Source organism: Gobio gobio (assembly GCF_949357685.1).
Source record: "Gobio gobio genome assembly, chromosome: 20".
In the NCBI taxonomy this organism is placed as follows: Eukaryota; Metazoa; Chordata; class Actinopteri; order Cypriniformes; family Gobionidae; genus Gobio; species Gobio gobio.
In genome coordinates, this window is record NC_137113.1 from 48438113 (window position 1) to 48458148 (window position 20036).

General features: G+C 42.8%; 1 long non-coding RNA gene across 1 annotated transcript; it reads right to left on the reverse strand.

The window, feature by feature from the left end:
* Positions 1–417: 417 nt before the first annotated feature.
* LOC307143898 lies at positions 418–6022 on the reverse strand. Its single transcript, XR_013818639.1, has 5 exons — positions 5535–6022; positions 5241–5333; positions 4442–4491; positions 3200–3304; positions 418–601 (listed from the first exon to the last, which is right to left on the reverse strand). It is a non-coding gene; the product is annotated as an uncharacterized lncRNA (long non-coding RNA).
* Positions 6023–20036: the final 14014 nt, after the last annotated feature.

Genomic DNA, 20036 nt, shown 5'->3' on the forward strand with positions numbered 1-20036 from the left:
CCATTCTATTCTATTCTATTAATTCTACACTGTTAGACATTTTATTGTATTTTTGCGGTAACTTACTGGCAGCACTATTGCCAGTAAGTTACTGTAATTGCCCCTTTACAGTAGCTTACCTGTAAATGTGTTTTACAGTATGATGCCCTTACCGTAATTTAATTTTACAGTATGATGCCCTTACCGTAATTTAATTTTACAGTATGATGCCCTTACCGCAATTTCATTTTACAGTATGATGCCCTTACCGCAATTTATTTTTACAGTATAATAATTTTTACAGTAATTTTACTGTAATTTATTTTACAAAATATGCATATGTTAATATATTATTACTTTATTTTGAATATTTTACATGAATGCAATAAAATAAATAATACATTTAATAAATTCCAAATAAGAGACTTGAGTCCATGTACATCAGTATATTTTTTTATTCACCGTCACAATCAATTACAAAAAACAGAAAAAAAAATAGAGAACTGAATTCATTACAACAAATCAAAGCAGAGATCATGACGATATGGCAACAAAAAGTATGAACAAAATACCCCAGTTGGTCTTGGCTGGCCTCCCTACTGGTAAACTACTGATGGCTGATCTGAAACAAAACAGAGGGAAAATGTGTGAGAAATGGTTTATCTCATCTAAATTTGTTCATGGACAGATGAGGTAACAACTTGTGCAACAGCAGTTATTCATAGTTATACTTGTTATATTATTATTATTCATAGTTATACTTATATTATATATCTCTATCCCGAGGACAAGCATGCGCGCTCTGGAGATTATCATGTGAAACGCAACAATACCCAATCAGAAAGCAAGCTGCTGACGGAAGACACCTCCCTCCAGCTCACGCTGGAACATGTAAAGGCCATGTTCACACCATCTCCATTACTTCATCTAAACATTTTCCTTTTCCCCCCCGCAAATTTTCTTTAAAAAGCATTCCATACACTATCAGGGTATATACAGAAATTCTTAAGTTGAATTTAATACCTTTTACTACCTTTTTTAATACCTTCAAAATATTTTTTAATACCAGCGCGACTTCAAGCTGCAACTATAGTAGCGTAAATGAAATATCTTTCCAAATGGAATAACATATTGCATCACAATGTAACGAGGTCATTTTAACTTAACATCAACTGCCCACAGAGATGAGAATAGAAATAAAGACAGAAGAGGAAGGAGACATCTTCTTCATAGTTCGTGCAGTGTACAGAGGGAAACAAGAGCAATTTTCACGGCGCAATATAGATTTTTTTTCTTTTTCGTTTTAAATCATGAAGGCGAGTCAGTGGATATCACACAAAAACGTAATGTGTGCGAGAGTCGGTGAAGTCTCAAACCTGGTCAATTATTCACTACTGAAAGTGAACGTAAAATCTGACAAGCTTTCGGCGCATATTCTCACAGAGACAAGAGATATCTCTTTATTTATATAAATCTGCTTTAACATATGCTGATAACGTATAGCCTATAACTGTCTGAATTTATATTCTTAATATTTCTCTTTTGGCCCATATTGTGAAACAAATTAGAAGAGAAGTATAGGCCCATTTCGTGTTAAACAAGTTTTTTTTAAATAAAGCTGCTCTTACTTTCTGATAATACTGATATTATTGTAGTGTTCTGACATATTATAGACTGATAATCATTTTAATTATAGGCCTATAATTCCTTGTTTAATTGTGCAAAATGTATTTAAATAATGAGGAGTAAGCTAATCTATCTATTCTTTTATTATGCAACATGTCGGTTGTGCATTGATGCATTATGAAATTATCACGGGGGCAAATTAAATGTATTATCAATTTAATAATAAAAGTAGGCCTACCCTAATAATAATAATAATAATCATTTATATACATAAATAGTAAATGCTAAATCTTCACTCATACAGTGAGCAGACAAGTCGCGCTCGACGATCCGAGCCATGGTGTGAGCATAAAAACCGTGAGCTTTGGCTTTACATCGCATGCGATCTACTCGTACAGTGTGAGTAGATAACCTTGCTGAAATCGCACAGAAATCGCACAGTGTATGCCAAGCTTTAAGCAACTTGCATATTTCGAAACAGCTCTTCAATGCCATAGATTCAAATTGAAAGAGTGGTGTTTAGTTGCAAGGTCTAAACACCACAGCACCTCAGCTCGCAATGTAGCGGTGGTGATAGGGCATAGCGTCTGCTGTCTGACGTCTGTCACGCACCTGTTGATGAAGCTGCTAGACTAACGTTAGGCTACTGGCAGTGGTTTGAATCGGGAGAGCAGTCGGGGTTGAGGGCAAAGCAGTGGAGTTTGAGGTCGTTGATGCATCTGTAGCGCAGAACATTGATATGGGAAGCTGCTCGCTACGTCCGCTCATCCTAGCTTGGTGGCTATTTGATTACATATGCGATTTGACGCCATTCACCCCCACCCAGGTTATATTAATTGTCTTCTTGCAGACGTGGCAATAAGCCTCGTGGCTGTTGCAAACTTCTGGCCTAAGCCAGACTTTAAATCGTGAGTCCTCCAGCCAGAGGTCCGAAAACTTGCATTTCCCCATGCTTTACTTACTGAATGGAAGCGAGCTCACGTACATGTTTGTCAGCAAGCCAGCAGCGGACCCAGTTTGTTTCAGCGCGCACGAACGAACACCACCTCACACGATATCGCGCAGGTCCTACTCTAAACATATAAATAAATCCACGCGAATTTTAGAAAAAAAAGGCCTGTACTTAACACAAATTGAAAATGTATCTAAAAACAATTGGGCTCGAAAATGTAATACCTCGTCAGATGACGTTTAGTACTTTTTACTACTTTTTAATGCCCTTAATTTTGGCTAATTTCATTTACTACCTTTTACAACCCCGCGGACACCCTGACTATAAGAGCAATTTCATGATATGATATACTTCATATCACCTGTGGTGTGGTAGGCAAACGTCACCTCCTGCTCAACTGACATCTTATGCTGCCTTCACGTGCAATAGGAATTACTGAACTAGTTTCCTAGTTAAAAAATTGGACATGAACGCCCTCTCAAGTCAAAATCTGAATGTGATGAGCTCGTAATCACAACTTCAGAAGTGGGAAGTAGGAAATTTCTAGCACATGAAGGCAGCATAAGACGAGGTTGGCTGAAAATTAAAAGATAAAAGTCTCTCAGAAATTGCAAATAATTAAATACTTGCACCTGTACATACTTGCATGATTAGTTTTTAGTTCAGGTTTTAGTTGTAGTCCAGCTTTGTCCGTTTCTCCGTCTATTCCTCAGTCTCTCTGTTTTCTGGTCACTGGTTGGATATGATCTGCATATAAAATAATGTATACATATTTTGGTAACACTTTACAATAAGGTTGTATTAGCTAACATTAGTTAAAGGGTTAGTTCACCCAAAAATGAAAATTCTGTCATTAATTACTCACCCTCATGTCGTTGGACACCCGTGAGTCCTCCGTTCATATTCGGAACACAAATGAAGATATTTTAGTTGAAAGCTGATGCTGAGAAAGGCCTCAGATAGGCCTCCATTGGCATTCAGTACATTGACACTTCCAAGATCCATGAAAGGCTCTTAAAACGTCGTTACAAAGTCTATCTCACCACAGTCGCTCTACAATAATTTTACGATGCGACGACAATAGTTTTTGTGCGCAAAAAAAAATCTAAATAACATCTTTATCCAACTTGTTCTCGACTTCCGTGTATGCCTCCACGACGCATGCGCGAGAATATGACGCAGATCCGGCGTTCGAGATGGACTTTGTAACAACGTTTTAAGTGCCTTTCATGGATATTGGAAGTGTCAATGTACTGAATGCCAATGGAGGCCTATCTGAAGCCTTTCTCAGCATCAGCTTTCAACTAAAATATCTTCATTTGTGTTCCGAATATGAACGGAGGACTTACGGGTGTCCAACGACATGAGGGTGAGTAATTAATGACAGAATTTTCATTTTTGGGTGAACTAACCCTTTAATGCATTAGTTAACATGAACTAACCATGAACAACACCTCTGTTCAGCATTAGTTAATCTTTGTTAACGTTAGTTCATAAAAATCCAGCTGTTCATATTAGTTCACAGTGCATTAACTAATGTTAGCAAGGTTTTAATAATGCATTAGTAAATGTTGAAATTAACATTAACAAAGATAAATAAATGCTTTATAAGTGCAGTTCATTATTAGTTCATGTTAACTAATGTAGTTAACTAATGAACCGTATTGTAAAGTGTTACACAAATTTTTAAGTGCATACAATGAATCATTTTTAATTACTTTGTCATGTTATGCAGTGACATATCCCACATGAGACTAAACAGTCACAACAAGATAACAAATAGATGCCAAGTAGGAAATGTAGGCAACAAGTATTTTTGAAATAATAAAATGTTATGCATTAAAAGACGTTAATCACATAATGTTAGTCAAAATATATACTTACAAAGCCAAAGATGCTCAGTGCTGTGGCTCTTTCTGGGGTGTTGTTAGCTCCTGTTGACACAAGAGAGAAAAAGAAGAAATTTTCATTAATGTTTATTGACTATAATGGTGCCTAAATGTTATGCACATGATAATTCACAGATATAGGATGACTGCTAGATTGACCACTTACACAATCAAATGACTATCAACACTGAAAAAAGAGAGAAGACAATAATAGAGCCTACAGTGGCATGTAAAAATGAATTCATATGAAATAATATAATAAATAAGAAGCCACAATGAACATACTTGAACTAATTATTATTTTACTTGAATATATATTAATCCTCTGGTGTATACACTGGCGTAAATGTTCTATTTTCGAGAGAGAGAGAGAGAGAGAGAGAGAGAGAGAGAGAGAGAGAGAGAGAGAGAGAGAGAGAGAGAGAGACAGCCTTTTTTGACACCGCTCAGGCGCTAACGTTACTTCAAATGGCGTCACACACATTTAACTGTCAACGAAAATATGTAACTATAACTGGCCGTGAAAAGACGGAAACCATTGTTCGCGTAAATACAACATTTGGTAAATAATGTACAATGCAGGTAACAGTTAGTCAATTGTATGCAAATTGAATGGGTTATGAAAGCGGTTCTTGAGGAAAACGAACAGTTCCCCGAGACTGTCATATAGTAATAGCAATTCGATATTATTATTTACTTTCTTCATGTATGTAGCTATATTTAATGGATATTGGTTTACGTTTTAAAAGTATCAAAGACATTTGTGACAAATTTGTCAAATAAAAACTTCTTACCTCAGGAAAGCTCGCAGCTGGTGTCTGGCGATCCGATCCACAGGCAGGGACGTCCGTTATGCGCGCACTCGACACAAACCTCATTTGCGCGGGCTTGGCACGCGAGTAAACAATTTGAATTGTGTGAGGTGTAAGCAAAGTTTATAAATATATATTTTAAACATTTAAAAATTACATTTATATCACCACACTTGTACTGGTATTACTCTGGCATTAAAATAATAATAAATAAAATAAAATGACGGATCATGAGATATAAAATGCTAACAGTAGGTGTGTGTGTGTGTAGCCTACCGTTAGCATTTCATGATCCGTTAGCATCTCATGATCCGTCATTTTATTTTGCAACGTACAGTTATAGCCGAAAAATAAACAAGTAATGAAACTTCACTTTGCCCTCAGCCAAAACGATTTGCCAGGGAACAAATTATAGATCCATGAGAGCAAATATGGGCCGTTAAATCTCCACAAGACTAATTATAGCTGGAGACGCCACAGAGACATCAGAGCCAGCGGCAGACGTCAGAAGGACTAGCCGAGGAAAGTCTACTCTCGCCGGGTAAACAAGCGCTGAACGCCGCTGACTCACTGGAGCTCACATCTCCGAAAACACCAGATAAAATGTTAAAATAGGCACTCTTCTTATAAATAAACCACAGATTTGAGCTTTAAACAACTACATTACCGACTGAAAAAGTCTTAAAACTACGTTTTGTCACACATTAACAGTTTTAACACAAAAAGACGTGTAAACACAGCCCATGTCAGTCATTTCTCAACGAGACGAGCCGCTGGCAGAAGCTCCTCCTATGAGGCGAATTCGAAATACATTTATAACACTAATACTTTACTCTATTTATTCTATACTCTATTTTTTCCTCTTTTTGAAAGTTGTGAAATCACTATTTTGGAGTTTTTCTTTTGCTATTTGAGCAAATGGGCACACAAAAAATATATAATTATTGTATTCTCTCATTCACCGCTATAAAATTTAACCCAACTATGACGACTTAAGCTCTGAGAAACCCGAAAATGTGAAAAGGGTAGGAGAAAATACTAAATATAAAAATTACTTCTTTGTCTCCCACAAAGAACTAATTTTACATCCTTCCATCCACATGTTTTTATTTAACTTTTAAACATCCAGTGTGTGTGTGTGTGTGTGTGTGTGTGTGTGTGTGTGTGTGTGTGTGTGTGTGTGTGTGTATTCTTTGTTTACAGTAGCACTACTGCTTTTACGTAAACAGTAAAATACTGCAAATTCCCATATACAGTAAGTTACTGTAAATTTCATTAAAAATACCCACAATGCAGTGCATATTACAGTAGCTAACCGTAAATAATATAAATGGTATTTTACTGGGCTTTTTTGCGGTAAGTAACTGTAAAATTGCGGTAAAGTCTAACAGTGTACTATATTATTTATATTATAATTATATTATATTATATTAATTATATTATATCATATTATATTATATTATATTATATTAATTGTATCATATTAATTGTATTATATTATATTATATTATATTATATTATATTATATTATATTATATTATATTATATTATATTATATTATATTATATTATATTATATTATATTATATTATATTATGTTTTATTATATTATATTATATTAGATTATATTACAATATATTATTATATTAAATTATATTATATTATATTATATTATATTATATTATATTATATTAATTATATTATATTATATTATATTATATTATATTATATTATATTATATTATATTATTATATTATATTATATTATATTATATTATATTATATTATATTAATTATATTATATTATATTATATTATATTATATTATATTATATTATATTATATTATATTATATTATATTATATTATATTATATTTTATTATATTATATTATATTATATTATATTATATTATATTAATTATATTTTATTATATTATATTATATTATATTATATTATATTATATTATATTATATTATATTATATTATATTATATTATATTATATTATATTATATTATATTAAGATATTTTTTACCCCACTAGCAAATTTCATGTTTTAACCATAAATATCATTAAACTTGATTTAATGTATGCTTAAAACAAGAATAAAAAACAATTTTTGAATGGACTAAGAAAAATAAGTTTAATATTATTTAATATTATAATTGTTTTCTACCACTGAATAAAACTATTTAAAAGGGAATTGTGACTTTTAAAAAGTCAGAATTATGAGATATAAACTTGCAATTCTGAGAAAAAAAAGTCAGTATTGTGAGATAAAAAGTTATCTTTTAATTTGTTTCATTCGTGGCAGACACAAGTTTAGCTTTCAGAAAATTAATATTGAATAAAGTTTTCATCACGGGCAAATCTCACTAAAGTTGATTTATGCTGATGAAAAGCATTTTGGAAATAAATGAAGTAAATGTTTGATGAGTCTCATGGATAGTGGACCCAAAAAATGTTTTCGTGTGACCCAAATGAGAATCTTTTCTCTCTGAAGAATGGACATTTTCGGGAGCTGTTCTTTTAATATCCCACACAATGTTTCAATGCTTGATGTTTTATGACTGAGCTTTCAGTGAGATCAGGTGGCAGAGGTCAGAGGTCATGTGTGTCCGTACGCTCTGTGTGTGTGTGTGTGTGTGTGTGTGTGTGTGTGTGTGTGTGTGTGTGTGTGTGTGTGTGTGTGTGTGTGTGTGTGTGTGTGTGTGTGTGTGTGTGTGTGTGTGTGTGAACTAAAGCTGATTGTGTAATTGGAGGAACACGGGCAGTGGATTTCGGGAGCAGCTTGCCGTCCTGGAGCCGATGAGTGTGTTATATAAGAGGAAAACAGGATGAATTGAGGACGGAGAGGAGCTTAACACACTGAAGTGTCGCATAAGGAGAGGTTTAGAGAGTCTGGATCAACCCTAGACCTGGTTTATGATTACACCAGCACTGGGACGGTTCTGCCCCAACACACTCTGTTCCTGACTACAGCTGAGCCAAAAATAAAATGCAATAACTGGCTGCTTCTCACATGCCGCAATGTTGTGTTTTGGTGACGTCATGTAACTCTGTGCTCAGAGATAATGGGTTTGCTGAGGAGACAGCGCAACAGCGCCACCCAGTGGATCAGCAGAGTGTGTGTACTCGTGTGTGTAAAGTGTGAACACACCACACATCTCAGTACAATAACACACTGAGGCCAGATATAAAGTCAGAATTGTGTGTATAAAGTCAGAATTGTGTGATAGTCAGATTTGAACTGTGTGTATAAAGTCAGAATTGTGTGTATAAAGTCAGAATTGTGTGATATAAAGTCAGAATTGTGTGTATAAAGTCAGAATTGTGTGTATAAAGTCAGAATTGTGTGTATAAAGTCAGAATTGTGTGATATAAAGTCAGAATTGTGTGTATGAAGTCAGAATTGTGTGATATAAAGTCAGAATTGTGTGATAGTCAGATTTGAACTGTGTGTATAAAGTCAGAATTGTGTGTATAAAGTCAGAATTGTGTGTATAAAGTCAGAATTGTGTGTATAAAGTCAGAATTGTGTGTATAAAGTCAGAATTGTGTGATATAAAGTCAGAATTGTGTGATATAAAGCCAGAATTGTGTGTATAAAGTCAGAATTGTGCAGAGGTGGACAGTAACGAAGTACATTTACTTGAGTTCTGTACTTAAGTACACTTTTTGAGTATCTGTACTTTACTGAAGTATTATTTTTTAGGGGAACTTTTACTTTAACTTCACTACATTTGAAAGACAAATATCGTACTTTTTACTACACTACATTTCTATCGAGGTCCTCAAAGTCAAAAGTCATTTCTGTAGCAGCTTTTCAAGTCAGTGGATGATTTTGTTTCTTTAAAAGTTTTTTTTTTGTGCAAAATGTAAATGTCTGGGAGAAAGAGAAGCATAGACATATGGATGAATTTGAAAAAGCATGATGAAGGAGTTCAGTTCAGTCTGGTTTTTTTTTGTGCCTCTGAGGCCTAGTCCACACGTACACGGTTATTTTTATAACCGGAGTTTTTCCTCCTCCGTTTTAAAAAACAATCGCGTCCACACAAGCACAGTTTTAAAAAAATCTCCGTCCACATGAAAACGCAAAACTGCGCTATGATTGGCTGCTTGATTTCCACATGGGTCCCATCCACGGCACCGATGCACTGAGGGATGCCATGGGCTCAGTGAAACCCTTCTACAAGTTTACTTTGGAATCAGTGACACTGACAGGTAACTGTAGGGGCAGGGCTCAAGTGGACTGAAGCTTCACACACTTGCCTTACTACCGTAAATCCTCTAATATAGGCCCGGGCCTTTATTTTACTCAAGCGCATCGCGGTCCAGGCCTTTATTGGAAGGAGGCCAGAATTAGAGGCAGGCCTCAATTTCTATTTGAGCAAATCAAACTACCAGTAGAATGACTAAAAATGAGATTTTGCGTCTATTTCAACCTATAAAATACTAGGTTCATTTATTGAAAACGTACAGTTACCATAACATTATGGTATGCATACAGAACATTAACAACAAATACCGGTAATTCAGGCTAAATTCCAGTGTAGAAATATGGTAACAAAAACGTAGCAAACATAGGCTACCGGTAGTGCATTGTAAACACTTAACCATACACGGTGATAATTAGGTTATTGATTCATAACAAAAGGCAACAGACACCTTACCGCTCCAAAGTTTAACCATTCCTGTCTCGTTTGGTTTGAAGTTATAAAAAAAAAAATCCTCCAATTCTGTTTAATCCTCATCCTCCTCAGTTTCCTCCTCCTTTTCATCTCTCCCTGTAAACTCCTCATCACTCGCGCCAGCCTCTACAACAAGTTAATTATTGTACAGATCCTCTTCGTCGTCCTCATGTTCCGCTGACCGCTGCGCGTCTGTTCTCATCCTCGCGCCGTAAACGTTAGCCTACCGGACCCGGTGACTGAAGTCTCACGTGCGAGAGAGGTGATCAGACATCCCAACCTGAAAAAAGTCATTTCAGGGAGGTATCTCTCCTAAAATTATGTAGATCACTTTTACTATTTACATAAGCTGCTTATACTACTATTTATGTAAACTGCTTTTATTTATATTTCATTGCAACTTTAAACAGGTCTAAGGAGTTTGTTGTTTTCATGTAGCCTTGGCAACTAGCCGACCTGAAAAATATGCACATGAAATGAAACTTGTTTAACTCAACCATAACATGTTAGTTACAAACTGTAGAGCGTGCAAGATTATCATTATGTTTATACTTTATACTTTCGTTTTTTGGGGCGAGAGATAAAAGCCCGAAGAGATAAAAGCCCGCCCACACTGACAATTGATTGGTTGACTTACCGAAACAAGCCAATCAGGACGCTCTCCGTCTTACATGCGCTTCATTAGGTGCACACTAGCACACACACGTAAGGTTTCTCGCTCTCTGCCGTGCGCGCGTGCACAGTTTGTGTCTCGCATGCGCGCTCTTGCTCGCTCGCTCTAGATTGCGGGAGAATTTTACTAATTTGCGGGCATCAGGGAGCTGCTATAAATATGCGGGAGACTTGGGATGTCTGGGTGATTGACATGACCCCTGTGGTACTTGCATGTTACTATCACATGCAAGCATAATGTTGAGGCCTGCCCAGAAAAACGTTGGTTCTAATAATAGCCCCGGCCGCTATTAGAGACCGGCCTTTATTTACCTTCGGTGACAGCGAGACCGGCCAATGTTGGAGACCCGGCCGCTAATGGAATACAGGCAAATATTAGAGGATTTACGGGTATGTTGTATTTTTGTATGCTGGCGCCTCTGTTCTGCAATACAATGAGATAACTGCACATGTATCTGTATGTAATAAGCGCTGTTAGCAGAGTTATTAAAAGTTACGTCCGCCATTGCATAGACTCCACTCATGTATAAACAAAAGCGATAACGGCGCACAATCTGATGTCAAACAAAGGAGAGAACGGCGCACATTTCGACTTAACAAGCCGAAATCTCCGGTTTCACCTTCTACACGACAACGCTGTAACCGGAGTTTCTAAAAAACTTCACCCTGGCCGGAGTTTTCAAAAAAGTCCGGTTTCAGTAACCGGATACTGCGTTTGCGTGTGGACGAACAGCCAAACCGCGTAGAAAAAGCTGCGGTTTTGAAAATACCCGTGTTCGTGTGGACAGGGCCTGAGATGCCAGAGCACGAGTACTGAATAGAGCTTTCTTTTGTGTGTTTTTCGCACTTAAACAGACCAATACACACAAAATGTAAACATTTTCATTTGGAAAGTATTCACGTAAATAAAGTTGATTATGTCATAAGTGAATGTAAACAGTTGGATGGATGTAGCCCTCGTTCCCTGAGGAGGGAACGGAGACGTAACGTTAGTGACTAACGAATGGGGGTTTCGCTTAGAAGCCTATCATCTTCGAGCTTTAAGAAAACGCCCAATGGCAGTGCCAATGCCATGGGCATGCGGAATTTGCATGCGTAACTCCGCCTCACCGTGTGGGTATAAATAGGAAGTACGTGGCAATATCGCATTATTACCTGCTTGAGGAGCCAAGACTGAACTCCTGCGTTCCAGCAGCACAGCTGATGTGGCAAAGGGACGTTTCGTCTACGTTCCCTCCTCAGGGAACGAGGATTACATCCGTAACCGAGACGTTCTCTTTCGTTCAGTCACTACGACGTAACGTTATTGACTAACGAATGGGGGTCCCAATATAATCACGCCACTCAGCTGTCGTCCAGTGCCCTGCGTAAGTGTGAGTGCCCTGTCGTAAGACTAGTACGGACGAAGGACTCCACTTATCACAGGAATACCAAGGTACACTGGGAAGCATATTCCAGAGAGGAAATGCCAAGATACCTACCCGTAGGGAGGACTTAAGAGTACACATATGACCCGCTAGGGGCTGCATATGGGAAACTCTAGGGTACCAGCCGAAGGTGGATTTTTAACCCCAGGAGTGGCAGGGACTTGCCAAGGGAAAGACACCCGCTCACTGCGGAGGCTTACGGTGGAAATACACGTGTGGGGTCGCCGGAGGGGAACCATGCACACGGGCACCTGGCCGGACACGAGGGTCTGGGCTCGCTTAGAGGGCAGACACACAGGTGTCAGCGTCGACAGTGCTGGAGGAGCTCAGGGCTCTCGTGGAGCTCACCTGAGGGAAATATCGCACGTATCCCGTCCGTGGTGAGGAATGGCGAGCAAGCGAAGACACCAGAGCCTGGCCCATTACCGGCCCCTCGGGGGGGCGAGTACATAGTCGGACACTGGCTCCACTCGGAGATTGTAGAATCTGGCGAATGTGTTCGGTGTCGCCCAGCCTGCAGCTCTGCAGATGTCTGTTAGCGAGGCGCCATGCGCTAAAGCTCAAGAGGAGGCCACACTCCGGGTGGAGTGAGCCCTAACCCCAAGGGGACATGGTCGACCTTGCTGCTGGTAAGCCAAAACAATGATGTCCACTATCCAGTGAGACAACCTCTGCTTTGAGAGAGCTCTTCCCTTCCGCTCTCCACCATAAGAGACAAAGAGCTGGTCTGAGGTCCTGAAGCACTGCGTCATGTCTACGTAAGCGCGGAGAGCGCGTACTGGACAGAGCTATGCCAAGGCTGGGTCTGCCTCCTCCACGGGCAGCGCTTGCAGGTTCACTACCTGATCTCTGAAGGGAGTGGTGGGAACCTTGGGCACATATCCAGGCCGGGGTCTCAGGATCACGTGAGAGTTAGCCGGCCCGAATTCTAGGCACGCTTCGTCAACCGAAAATGCCTGCAGGTCCCCGACCCTCTTAAGGGAGGCCAATTCGGTCAGCAGAGCCGTCTTCATCGACAGGAACTTAATATCAACCGACCGCAAAGGCTCAAAGGGAGGCCTCTGCAGAGCACGTAAGACTACTGAGAGGTCCCAAGAGGGAACGAGAGGAGAGCGAGGAGGATTCAGTCTCCTCGCCCCCCTCAGGAACCTGATGATCAGGTCGTGCTGACTTACCTTCTTGTCCCCCAAGAGGTCGTGATGGGCAGATATTGCGGCCACATATACTTTCAGGGTGGAGGGAACAGCCTTCGCTCCAGCCCCTCTTGGAGGAACGATAGCACGGACCCGATCGGGCATTTCCAGGGGTCTTCCAGGCGGGAAGAGCACCAGGTGATGAAGAGGTTCCACTTCAACGTGTAGAGGTGTCGTGTAGACTCTGCCCTAGCGGAAGTGACGGTGGCGACCACCACAGGTGGGAGGCCAACGAAACCTGCCGCGTCCTGTCCAGAAGCCACAGGTGGAGCTCCCAAAGCACTGGACGCGGGTGCCAGAGGGTGCCCCGTCTCTGAGAGAGGAGGTCCGGTCTTAGAGGGATAGGCCAGGGAGGGGCTGTCGCAAGGAGAAGCAGTTCTGAGAACAAGGTCTGGCCGTGCCAATACGGGGCGACCAACATGACCTGCTCCTTGTCCTCCCTGATCTTGCACAGTACTCGTGCGAGAAGGCTCACTGGGGGGAACGCATATAAGTGTAGGCCCCGCGGCCAGCTGTGTGCCAGTGCATCCGTGCCGAGCGTGCCCTCGGTCAGGGAATAGAACAGGCTGCAATGGGAAGAGTCGTGGGAGGCAAACAGATCTACCTGTGCGTCGCCGAACTGTTCCCAAATCAGCTTGACCGTCTGGGGATGGAGTCACCATGCTCCAGGAAGTGGCTGAATCCGTGAGAGCTCGTCGGCTGCACGGTTCAGTTCTCCCGGGATGTGGACAGCACGAAGGGACCTCAGGGGCTTCTGACTCCATAAAACGAGATGGCGGGCGAGTTGAGACATACGGCGGGAGCGTAGACCGCCCTGGTGGTTGATGTACGCTACAGTGGCCGTGTTGTCTGACCGGACAAGTACGTGTTGACCCTTCAGCAACGCTCGGAAGCGGTGCAGGGCGAACCGTACTGCCAGCAACTCGAGGCAATTGACATGCAGAAGGCGCTGGGGTCCTGTCCAGGAGCCCACAGCTGCTTGTCCATTGCACATGGCACCCCAGCCCGTGGTGGAGGCATCTGTTGATACAACAATATGCCTGGAAACTCGTTCTAAGGACACACCGGTCCGTAGAAAGCTGAGGTTCGACCACGGGGTGAACGTCTGTAAGCAGGCCTGAGTCACTTGAACCTGGAGCATGCCAGACCGCCATGCCCATCTCGGGACTCGATCGCGTAGCCAGTGCTGAAGCGGTCTCATATGTAGCAATCCGAGCGGCGTCACCGCGGCTGCAGATGCCACATGCCCTAGGAGCCTCTGAAAGTGTTTCAGTGGAACTGCACACTTGCTCTCGATTTGACGGAGGCAAGTCAGCAGAGACTGCGTGCGCTCACTCGTAAGCTGCGCGCACATGGCGACCGAGTCGATCTCCATACCGAGAAAAGAGATCCTCTGCACGGGGCAAAGTTTGCTCTTTTCCCAGTTGACCCGAAGGCCCAGACGGGCTAAGTGGTGGAGAACCAGATCTCTGTGTCCGCAAACCTTCTCTCGAGAGTGGCCCAGTATGAGCCAGTCGTCGAGGAATTTCAGGATGCGAACCCCGTGCTGCCGGAGGGGCGCAAGGGCTGCCTCGACAATCTTCGTAAAGACGCGAGGGGACAGAGATAGCCCGAATGGGAGGACCGCATTCTGACATGCCCGCCCCTCGAAAGCAAACCGTAGGAACGGTCTGTGTCGAGGTAGGAAGGGGACATGGATGTAGGCGTCCTTCAGGTCGATCGTTGCAAACCAATCGACCGGACGAACGCATTCAAAAGGCGTTTCGCTGTCAACATCTTGAACGGAAGCCTGTGTAGGTAACGGTTCAAGATGCACAGGTCCAGGATTGGTCTTAACCCACCGGTCTTTTCGGGTACAATGAAGTAGGGGCTGTAGAACCCGGACTTCATCTCGGCTGGAGGCTCAGGCTCGATCGCACCCTTCGCCAGCAGGGTGGCAACCTCCGCTCGCATGACAGGGGCATTAGCCCCGACCATAGTAAAGCGGACTCCCCGGAAGCAGGGAGAAGCCTGCGCGAACTGAATCGCGTAGCCGCGCCTGACTGTCTTCGCGACCCAGCGGGACAGCCCTGGAATCTGAACCCTCGGCGGTAAGCGGGCTGAGGCGACTGAGCCGGTGGCTGGTGCAGCAGCTGGCCGCCGGGGCAGTACGTGTTACAGCCTCAGTCTGCTTTCGGGCGGCCGAGAACCGTTGGGTGCAGTTCCCAGCCGCACCGCCGAAGAGGCCAGCCTGGGATATGGGCGAGTTGAGGAGGCGGGCCCGCTCAACGTCCTCCACATCACCAGGTAAGGCCAGGTGTTCTCCCGGACCACAGCTGTGGACATCGCCCGACCCAGGGAGCGTGTGGCTACCTTCACCGCCCAGGGGGCGAGATCAGTTGCGGCACGCAGCTCATTAAAGAGCCCTGGGTCGGCTCCACCCTTGTGCATGTGCAAAGGGGCGGCAGCCAGCCCGCAGCTCTGCAGGACCACGCCATCGAAGTAGACGAGCCCACAGGCTTTGGGAGGGTGCTTAGGATAGCCACACCACGCCACGTCAAAGCCCTCTGTGGACACCGTAGTGCGCAACAGAGAGTTCAACAGTGGGGGTGAGGGGGCCCCAGTGTACCCTAGGCCGCGGCCCCATCAAGGGCAGAGAAGGCGGAGGAGGCCACCAAACGGTCGTGGGAAGCACGGGGACTTCCGGGACCGCATGATCTCCTCATGCACCCCGGGAGCAAAAGGCATTGGGGGCGGGGCCCAACAGCTGTCGGGTGCCGCCCTCAAAAACCAATCGCGCAACCACGAGCACCCGCGACTGGGCGGAGTTCCACACCAGCGCGAGACTCGCGGCTGCCTGAAATAACATGGCTGTCAACTTTAGGTCGGATCAGGCAGCGCTGACACACCCGGATGCGGAGCACAACCTAATCGTCATCCCCAAAGGACTCCGCCCACCTTGGGATGCGGCGATCGACATCTCACTGCTATCTGGAGCGTGAACGAAACGAACGAGGCGTCAGAGACGGGCCGCTGTTTCAGTCCAACACTCGCGGGAAGCGATGTGCGAAAGGGGGCGTGGCCCAAAGACCACGCACCGCCCTCAGGTCACCCTGGCCACCAGCCAAGGTACCATCTCGCTCAGGGATGGTAGATTGGGGTGTGGCAGAGGGGACTCTCTCTCCTCACGGAGATCATTGAGTCTCGACCGCGACAACGCGATGGTCACGTTTCCGCAATGGAAACATGACACATCCGCAAACACTGCCCGAATGTGCTGAAGCCCAAACACGTCGAGCAGTGAATGTGCCCATAGACAGCAACGGAGATTGATCGCACCCGTAAGTGCACGGGCGAGCCATCTTGAAAAAGACGTGCCACGCGCAAGCTCTTTTTGTGAGAGGAAGTCTCGCAGTCGATGTCGAAGCGCCCAGGGAAACACACACCAGCTGTCAAACAGACCACTGCGCAGATCAGCAGGCAGGAAGTATGCGATCACTGGAACGCGCCGTCACACCAACACCGACTGGAAAGCCGCTCGTCTCGAAGAGGCTGACAGAGTCTCAGAAGGCTTGTGAGGAGTGAAGAGGTAGGTACTCTTGGCTCCGAAAGCAGAAACATAATGCGATATTGCCACGTACTTCATTTTATACTCACATGGTGAGGCGGAGTTACGTATGCAAATTCCGCATGCCTCATGGCATTGGCACGCCATTGGGCGTTTTCTTAAAGCTCGAAGATAATAGGCTTCTAAGCGAAACCCCCATTCGTTAGTCACTAACGTTACGTCGTAGTGACTGAACGAAAGGGAACTCTGTATTTTTATATTTTTGCCAATTTCCCATTCATTTCCTATGGGGGTCATTTTTGACCCGAAGGTCCTGAGTGTGACTATTTTTTTTTACGACCACTTAGACTTTTCAAATCCTGTCCCCAATTTTTTTGGGTGTTCATATACCAAGTATCAATAAAGTCACCAAGTTTCGGACCATTCCGATGAAGCTACGATTTTTAATTTTTTTTAATAAAACACAAGATCCACTTTAGTGGTAAAAATGTGCTATTGCATGATAAAAATGCTCAATGTGTCCACCGGATGGCACCGATCTCATTAAAAAATTGCTTTCATGAGGCCTAGACTTGACTCTAAAATGAAATACAGCTTTAATAAAAAAAGAAAAAGAAATTATATATATATATATATATATATATATAAATTATTCAATGGGAAAAAATAGGTCATAATTATTGCATAAATTGTTAATTATAAATCATAAAATTATCTCAAAACACCAAAAAAGAAAAGAAAAAATATTATTGAACAAAAATATATTTTATTGATTTTACTCAAATATTTTTTATCTTAACCCCGTCCTCCGGGTCATTTTTGACCCGAAGGTCCTGAGTGTGACCCATAAATGAAGAACCCCAGAGGGTTAAATGCATTAAAAGATACTCACTTTATGCCTGTACTCACTTTAACTTTTCTCTAACTAATTCCCTCTAGCGCCACCACCTGTCCAAAGTTTCACTCATGTTTATGCTAATACCTTTTGAACCATAAGGGCTAGAAACAAAATTCCCTATGACGTAATTTTCTGTCATAAATTTTTTTTTCCCAAAAAACCTACTTTTACGAACTCGTCCTAGACGGTTTGTCCGATTTGCACGAAAATGTAACCAGATCATCTTTAGGCAAAACCAACAAAAATTTGTGGAATTCAAGTTGATTCGTCAAATTGTTTTTGATAAACGCGTGAACAGATTTTACGTAGCGGTTGCGAAAACACACTTAAGGCTATATCTCCGCAACGCTTCATCGTATTCAAACCAAACTTGGTACATGTCATCACAATCATGACCTGAGGCGACATGCAGCGTTTCGGCACAGCGCCACCTACTGGTCCGGAGATACGAAAAATGGCTATTTTTGCTTATAACTTCTGAACCGTTCGTCTAAAAATAATAGAATCCTTAGATTCGGGACGTCATGACAAATCGTTTCATATCCATTTTTACCATATCGGCCATTTTAGCTGTCGGCCATTTTGAATTACCGGTATGTTCTAAAATGCTGTATTTTATGAACGCATGAACGGATTGCAAAGCATTTGTATTTATATTTCCATATGACCACTCATCATGTGGCGTGACCAATAACAGCAATAATTGTATTAAATTAAAAATAAAATATCTTATTTCTGTGGCTGAAATATGAATCACTGATCCAGAATGCTTAAGTGAAGGGTATTTTTAAAACATTTATATCAGTTTTATGCGATCAGTGTGATATGGCTGTATATTTCGACCGTTGGTCATCATATCTGTGCTGATATACAGCCATATCGCACGGCTATGAGTGTGATATTACATTTTTACACACACACACACACAAACACACACACACACACACACACACACACACACACACACACACACACACACACACACACACACACACACACACACACACACACACACACACACACACACACACACACACACACACACACACACACACACACACACACACACACACACACACACACACACACACACACGTTAAAGGGCAACTAATGAAACACAATCACAGTCTGTCCAACACTGACCTCTGCTGACGTGTTGTAATGGTTTGATACTGATTTCACACATGCCGGTTTTTATTGTATTTATCTTTTATTTTAAATTGTATCCTTATTTTACAAGGCCAGACCTTTATTTATAACACCAGCTTGACAGTGCAGTAAAGATGATTCTATAAACTGCATCAAAAGTTACAGTGATTTAAATGATGTGTGATTTACACAGAATATTAAAAACACACAGTGTGAATCAACTGAAGCATATGTTCCCGTTCGAGGGAACTCGCACTGCGTCGTCGAGTGACGACACTCTGGGGAACGTCCACAGCGTTACGCATCTGAAGTATGAATGAAATCAAGCCAATCTGATTGGTGGTGCGTCGTGACGTAGTAGATGACGGCATACCCGGAAGATACAAAAAGGAAGCTGATGCAAACACACACTAGCTTTTTTGCTCTTCAGCGAAGCGCTATATGTGAAATTGTCTGTCTATTTGGTGTTGTTTTGTCACAAATATTCCCTAAATAAGATGGCTAGTGAGCAACAGTTCACAAGGTGTGTGCACCCGTGTCCGCGATTCATTTCGGGCACGGACACACACCTTTTGTGTGTACAATGCCTGGGCGTGCAGCACGCGAAGGCAGCTCTCGAGGGAGCCGCCTGTAGCGAGTGTGAAAAGCTGCCGCTCAGGGTGTTGCGCTCACGGCTGGCTGTGTTCAGTGAGACCGGCCAAGCCCGCGAGCCCCAGGCCTCGTGACAGGATATGGGACTGCTGAGGCACTGTCCCTATCCTCGTCCGAGGATTCCGATGTTCTCCCGGCCCGTGCGGAAGCCCGCGATGCGGCTTCTTCCCGCGGGGTGGAGAACCCGATGCTTCAGCTATCTGGCTCTGAGGAGTCGGATGTGCTGAGCGTCGAGGCGAGTGCAGTGGAGCCTGAGCCATCGCTTCACGCACCCGCTCCAGAGGAGCTAGTGGAGGTTTTGACCCGCGCCGTGGCCAAGTTAAACATCCATTGGGCACAGGAAGAACCGGAAATCCAGCCGCCCAGTAAGCTGGATGAACGGTTCTTCAGGCGCAAGCCTCAACCTCCACGCCGGGGTCTGCCTTTTTTTCCGGACCTACACAATGAGTTGTGTAGGTCCTGGGATAAACCCTATTCGGCCAGACTCACCAGCCCTCCAGTACTTGACTTCGGTAACGTACTGGGGGCGGCCGAACAGGGTTATGGGACACTGC